Source organism: Pistacia vera, unplaced genomic scaffold, assembly GCF_008641045.1.
Source record: "Pistacia vera cultivar Batoury unplaced genomic scaffold, PisVer_v2 Contig454, whole genome shotgun sequence".
NCBI classification, from domain to species: domain Eukaryota; kingdom Viridiplantae; phylum Streptophyta; class Magnoliopsida; order Sapindales; family Anacardiaceae; genus Pistacia; species Pistacia vera.
The window spans coordinates 304,149-311,925 of record NW_022196284.1 but is presented as its reverse complement, the minus strand read 5'-3'; the positions used below and the strand labels follow the sequence as shown (position 1 = coordinate 311,925).

The 7,777-nt window shown below is 38.0% G+C and overlaps 1 non-coding gene across 1 annotated transcript; it reads left to right on the top strand.

The window, feature by feature from the left end:
• Nucleotides 1-7,357: 7,357 nt before the first annotated feature.
• LOC116144745 lies at nucleotides 7,358-7,464 on the top strand. The gene has a single exon (XR_004130318.1). It is a non-coding gene; the product is annotated as a small nucleolar RNA R71 (small nucleolar RNA).
• Nucleotides 7,465-7,777: the final 313 nt, after the last annotated feature.

The window sequence follows — 7,777 nt, the reverse complement described above, 5'->3', positions numbered from 1 at the left end:
GGGTGACCAATTCTTCTTTGGCTTGTTTTCTTTGTATTTGTTGGTGACCATTGACGGGATGAGGCAGGCTGATAATTAATTTTTTTTAAAAGAAAAAAACTCAATTTTAAGGCATTTAGCAATGTTTGATGATGGGAGCTATCCTTTTGTGTCTACTGTCTATATGAGTGTTGGAATGATAATGTATATACTTTGACAGTAATATGAAAAATTGAAAATCCCATTCATCTGTTTCCAGATTCTATTTTTTATGCATTTAGAGGTATTATACTTTGAAGAGTGCTTATTTGTGGATAAGTTTAGTAGCTTTTGATGGTTCTAAGTAGTAAAGTTAAAGTGCTTCTTTGGGCTCCAGTATGCCAGTATGGTAGCTTTTGATGTGTTTTTTTTTAATATTACTCAGTAATCAAAATAATTATGATTTTAGAAGACAGTAAAAATATTACTCCGGATGGCAATGCTTGTATCAGGGACGGCTCTGGTGCCAAAACTTCTTTAATTTCTGGTCTTTTGTGTAATAAAGATAAGAGGCCTTTTGGGTGTTTGATTGTTTGTGGTTGCTGCCAAGTATGATTATTTATGTGTTTATTTTTTGTGAATTCTAGTTCTCAAAATGAAACGGTGCAATCCTATTGAAGGACTGAAAGAGTCATACGAGAAGTTGTCCTCCGGGTAATTTAATTACTTCTTTTTAGTATAATTGTATTTTATTTTGTTCATTATTTTTATGATTTTGTGTATAATTAATCGTTTCAGGAATTCAAGTGCGGAAGTCCCAAGTACTGCTGATTTAAATAAGGTTAGTGAGCTTTATTACATTGGTAATTTTGTGTACAGTTGAAATGTTAGTTATTTCCAATTCCAATTCCAATGTCAATTTTCGGTTATATCCCTTTGATTGTTACAAGATTTCGCTTCTTAAACTAATATAAGTGCATGGTGCCTTAGACTATTGGGCATTGACTAACCACAAATAGTTAATGCATCTTCCTTTTTTATGCCATTGTAGATATCTTCGACTAGTGAGAACAACACACCCACTTTGACACTTCACATCACCACTGAAGCACCTACACCAAGACCACCCATCCCTTTAGGTCCCAAACGTGCGAAATCGACTATTAGTAGGAAGAATACATCTGAAATGTGGATCACTTCACAAAAAATGAGTGTGAGAATAAGGATGATTTGACGGCAACATGTAACTATTGTGGGAATGTTCTTGCTTGTCCAAGTAAAAGTGGTACAAGTTGTCTACGTAACCACTTAAGTAGGTGTAAAAAGTATCTTGAATGTGGTGGATAGGAGACAGAAGACGTTATTCTTTCAGCAAGCATCACGTGGCCTCTAAGTGAGGTTGCCACCTCTACACAAGCATTGTGTCATGGAAATTTGATCAAGATTTTATTAGACAAACTATTGCCCAAATGATCATTATCGATGAGCTACCGTTTAATTTGTGGAGCGTGAGGGGTTTCGCCGTGTGATGACTGCGGCACAACCTAGGTTTCAAATGCCCTCCCGTAAGACTGTGGCTACAGATTGTTTAAAGATTTAATTGATGAGAGTGAAAAGCTAAAGAAGTTTTTTAGTAAGTTCAATCACACAGTTTGTCTCACTACGATACGTGGACAAGTTGTCAGAACCTCAACTATATGTGTCTTACGGCTCACTTCATCGATGACGATTGGCAACTACACAAAAGGATTTTGAACTTTTGTCCTATAAGTAGTCATAAAGGTTTAATCATTGGGAAGGCAGTGGAGAGGTGCTTGCTTGATTGGGGTATTTCTAAAGTATTAACAGTAACGGTTGACAATGCAAGTTCAATGATGTGGGTATAAGCGCTTTAGGACTCGGTTATCAAGTTGCAGGGAAATGTCTGGGGTGTCAATTTCTTCACATGAGATGTTGTGCACACATACTAAGTTTGATTGTAAAAGAGGGGTTAAAAGATATGGATGACTCCATATTTAGAATTCGTGCTGCAGTGAGATATGTGAGGTCTTCTCCAGCAAGGTTAATGAGATTTATGGAGTGTGTGGAGAAAGAAAAAATTGAAAGTAAGAGTCATTTGGTGCTTGATGTAGAAACAAGGTGGAACTCTACTATTTGATGTTGGATAACTGCAGTTAAATTCCAGAAAGCATTTGAATTATGGAAATAGAAGATAGTAAGTACAAAGATGAGCTTTCTAGTGGGGACAGGTCAAAGGGTTTGCCTACGTCCAGTGATTGGGAATATGCTTAGTACTTGTTACCGTTTCTGAAAATTTTCTATGATGCTACCATACGTGTGTCCGGCTCTTTTTATGTAACTGGTAATGAGTACATGCGACAGATATATTGCATTGGGATGAAGATTACAGAATGGTCTTATAGTCATGATCTTAGCTTAGTTCTCTGGCGATAAGGATGAAGGGAAAATTTGACAAATATTGGTCGAATGTTGATAATATCAACATAATGTTATTCATTGCAGTTTTTTAGACCCTAGGGACAAGTTAGATATGTTAATTGGGTGATTGGTGAGTCCTATGATGCTTTAACTGCTGATAAGTTGAAGAAAAAAGTGATGGAAACTTTGTTGTCTTTATAACCATACAATTTGTGTAAGGTGGCTGGGGCTCTTACTACGCAATCAAGTCAGCAATCTTCAGGTGCAAGTGCACTTGATAATCGTGATGGTAATATTGATCCTGAAGATTACATGAGGGTTAAGTTTAAGAGAGAAAGATTGAAAACCAAGCTATCAGCCTAAATCAGAGTTGGATAAGTATTTAGGTGATGACGTTGAAGATGACACTGACAAGACATTTGATCTCTTGAAATGGTGGAAGATGAATTCAACAAAATATCCAGTTATCTCTTTGATGGCACGAGATGATTGGCTATTCCCGTTTCAACTGTTGCATCTGAGTCGGCTTTTAGTCGGGGGGTCGTGTTTGGATCCATTTCGTAGCTCCCTTACTACGAAAATGGTGGAAGCTCTTCTCTGCACACAAGATTGGATTCGGACTACGCGTGCACCATTAGCCATTGAGGACACCTTGGATGAGTTGACGAAAATTAAGTCGGGTAAAATTTTTGCTTTACTTTCAATTATTAATTATGTATGTATTGGATTTGTAATTATACTTTCAATTATTTATTATGTGTTTATCCAACTTTTTGTTAGAATTTCCATCTTTCAGAGTAGAAGTACTCGTTCTCAAACTATTGATTGAAAGGCAATCCAATTCCAATAACGAGGGATATACTAGATTTTATTTAGTTTTATTTGTTCTTTATTTACTATTTCTAGATTTGATTGGACAAACTTATAAAAAGAAAGAAATTTAAAATGGAAGCTATCTAACAAGTTGTGGAACTTTTTTGTTTTGACCGTTGACATTTGACAATGGATTGGAATGGTGCTTGCAGTTGGACAGTTATTGCTTGCTTGGGGCCTCTTTTGAAATCATTTGTGGATTTGTTATATTTAGATTTGTCTTTGTGAACTTTCTTTGTATATCTTCTCAGTTTGCATTTCATTATTGATTTGGAAAGTGTGTGTTAGTACTTAGGTTTGGTTTGTGGAAAGTGTGTATTATGTTTGTTTTGGGAAATGTGTTTGCTAGTTTTAATTTTATTATGTTTTTTTGGATGTGTTTGCTAGTTTTAATCATGTGTTTGATTGGATTTTGTGGAAATATGTTCTTATTTTATTCATTTCATGTGTTTGATTTGTAATTTTAGGATGTGGAAATGTGTTTATTATGTTTGATTTTGTGGAAACTAGTTGGCAACGAGGAGATTTTTTTTGTTGTATAGTTTGTATATTTTTAGTTTGTAATTGAGTTTGTATCATATCTTTGTTTTTGTATCTTTGATTTGTAATTTAAAATTATTATATTTGATTTTGATGTACATTCAAATTATATGAATTCAAATTCAATTACAATAAATATAAGTTTATTAATGTAATTGAATTTACAGTAGATATAGTTTATAACTTTAAGTGTTAAAAAAAAATAGAAACCTGGAAAAAAAGTGCAAAGTGGAGTGTGTTAAATTGGGCCAAAAAGGCAGCCCATAACTTATGGGCCATAAGTGGATGTGTGAAATGGGCCGAACCGAATTAATTTTATTAACCGTTTAAAAACCGGTTAACCGAACCGAATTTTCGGTTCGGTTTATAACCGGTAATAACTGAAACGGACCGGTTTGGTTAGTTTATTTTGTAAACCGAAAACCGGTTCGATTCAAGAATCCGGTTAACCGGTTCAGTTAACCGGATTTTTCCACCCCTAAACTAGCATCACACATTAATTCAAAGGGTAGTCCCAATCGGAACTGCAATATAGGTGCAGAAATAATAATCTTTAGGTTAGAAAGGCATGCATGCAATCATCGTTAAAGTAAAAAACAATCTTTATTCAAAAGTTGCAAAGGGGTTAGAAATCTTAGAAAAATCCTTGAAGCGTCTGTAAAACCCCGCATGCCCAAGAAACTTCGGACTGCCTTGACATTTAATGGTGGTGGGTAGCTTCTCAATCACTTATGTCTTTGCTCGATCAACTTAATCCCATCCTTGGAAATCCTATGCCCGAGCACTATTCCCTCTTAGACCATGAAGTGACATTTCTCCCAATTCAGTACCAAGTTGTCTCCTTACATCGCTACAAAATAAGAGAAAGATTAGTTAGACAGTTATCAAATGATGAACCAAAAACTGAGAAGTCATCCATGAAGACTTCTATAAACTGTTCCCCATGTTTCCATATATCGACATCATGCATCTTGAAATGTTGCTGGTGCATTGCATAACCCAAAAGGCATTCTTCGGTACGCAAATGTGCCATAAGGGCAAGTAAGGTTGTCTTCGATCCTCAAGAGCGATGGCAATCTGGTTATATCCTGAATACCCATCCAGGAAACAGTAATAAGCATGTCCTGCCAACCTTTCCAACATCTGATCAATGAAGGCAATGGAAAATGATCCTTCCTTGTTGCCTCATTCATTTTCGGTAATCAATGCACACTCTCCAGCCCGTCACCATCCTCGTTGGTATCAACTCATTACTCTCATTCTTTACCACCGTGATCCCTCCCTTTTTCGGAACACTTGTACCGGCTCACCCATGGGGCTATCGGAAATAGGATAAATAATCCCCGCATCTAAGAGTTTCACCACCTCCTTTCTCACCACTTCCTTCATCGAAGGATTCAATCTCCGTTATGGTTGCACCCTAGGCTTAAAATCATCCTCCATGAGTATCTTATGCATGCAAAATGATGGCGAGATACCTCTAATGTCCGAGATTGTCCATCCAATTGCTAGTCTCTGTTCCCTCAACACCCTAATCAACTTCTCTTCCTCCAATGTACTCAATCCTGAACTAATGATCACCGGGTAGGTTTCTGAGTCTCCAAGATAAGCATATTTGAGGTTGGAAGGTAAAGGTTTCAATTCAAGCTTTGGAGGTTCTTCATTTTTTTCCTTCTCCTTCTCTTTGTCAAAATCAAACTCCTCAAATTCTACATCTTGACTCTCATCAATCGGTTGAAGTGCTTCTAACATCCTAGCACAATCGTTCCTCTCCGACTCTTCTACCTCTACTGTTTTTGATTTGGCTATACAAGCTTCTAGAGGTAATTGTAGAGTGTTTTCTTCCATAGATTCCTCAACCAATTTGTCCACCACATCGACACTAAAACATGAATCCGTTTCAACCGGAAACTTCATCGCCTCAAAAACATTGAAAGTTACTGTTTCGTCTTGTACCCTCAATAGTAACTTCCCTTCTTGCAAATCAATCAGTGCTCTCCCCGTGGCCAAGAATGGTCGGCCCAAAATGAGAGGAATTTCCTTATCCTCTTCCATGTCCAACACCACAAAATCTGCTGGAAAAATTATCTTCCCCACTTTCACCGATACATCCTCCACTATCCCCCTTGGGTGCTTTATTAACCTATCCACTAGTTGCAACGACATGGTCGTTGGTTTTACTTCACCAATTCCCAATCTCCTGAAAACAGAAAAGGGCATCAAATTAATACTAGCTCCTAGATCACATAAAACACGATCAAAAGTAATATCCCCTATAATACACGAAATAGTAAAACTCCCTGGATCCTTGAGCTTCGGGGGTAACTTTTTCTGAAGGATGGCACTGCACTCTTCTGTGAGCATCATCGTTTCCTCTTCCTCTAACTTCCTTTTGTTCGATAGGATTTCCTTCAGGAACTTCGCATAACTCGGCATTTGCTGCAATGCATCTGCAAAAGGAATGTTAATATGCAGTTTTTTAAAAATTTCAATAAACTTTGAAAATTGCTTATCCTGATTCTTTTTCTTCAATCTTTGAGGAAAAGGCACGGGTGGGGTGTGATGTGCCAATTCTGGTGGTATCTCGAGGAATGGCAATTTCTCCTTCTTCTTTTGCCTTTCTTCATTTTTCTTTTTCTTTTCCTTCAAACCACTTGGTTTCATTTCAACAATGATCTCTTCATCAACTTCCTCTTCAGAATCTTCCTTTCTGGTTTGCTCAACCTCTTTGGTAGCTTGCTCTACCTCTTCCAAAACTGTCCCACTTCTCAAAATTATGGCATTTGCTTGCTCACGTGGGTTAGTCACGGTGTTGCTTGGTAGAGATCCCTATGGTCTATCATTTAGCTTCTCGGCCAATTGGCCCATCTGTACCTCAAGATTCCGAATGGATGCCCCTTGATTTCTAAAATTTGTCCTCGTCTCATTCATGAAACTTGTGATCTCCTGCATGAATTTACCAAACATATCCTCCAACTTTGTCACTCTTTGATCTCCCGATTGATTTGTCACCCCTAGTTGGTTATTTGGAACTGGCCTCTGGTTCCATTGGTTATTTTGCTGGTTCTGATTTTCCCAAGCCAGATTTGGGTGATTTCTCCACCCCGGGTTGTATGTGTTGGAATATGGGTTGTTTGGTTGTCTCTGATTTCCTGCCACATAGTTCACCTGATCCGTTGATGAAGATGACGAAGCAAATGTGTTCCCCACTTGACACTCGTTGCTAGCATGGTTTCCTGCACAAAGATCACAAGTTAATTGAGGTACTTGTACAGAGTTTACCTGCATAGTTCCCCACTATTTCTGAAGTGCCGTGAGTTGGGCTGAGATGGCTGTAAAAGCATCAACTTCATGTAGACCCGAAGGTTTTCTTGGAATTGCTCTCTCATTTGGTCTTTGATAGTTGTTGCTTGCCAAAACCTCAAGCAAGTTATACGCCTCCTCTGGTGCCTTATTCTGTAAGGCCCCTCCTGAAGCTGCATCCACCATGGTTTGTACATTACCCATCAAACCATTGTAAAATGTTTGGACTTGAAGCCAAACTGGCAACCCATGGTGTGGACACTTCCTCATTAACTCCTTGTATCTTTCCCAAGCCTCATACAATGACTCGGAATCATCTTGTAGAAATGATGTGATATCATTTCTCAATTTTGCTGATTTAGCTAAAGGAAAGAACTTAGTGAGGAATTTCTGTGCTAGATCATTCCAGGTTGTTATTGTTCCTGGTGGTAATGCCATTAACCACCCCTTGGCTTTATCTCCCAATGAGAATGGGAATAATCGCAGCCTAATAGCATCATCCGACACTCCGTTCGACTTGAAGGTGTCACAAATTTCCAAGAAATTTGCGATGTGCTGATTCGGATCTTCCTTCAAATCACCATTAAATCTAACCGACTGCTGGATCATCTGGATGATTGCCGGCTTGATCTCGAAGTTGTTTGCTTACACCATAGGTCTAGTA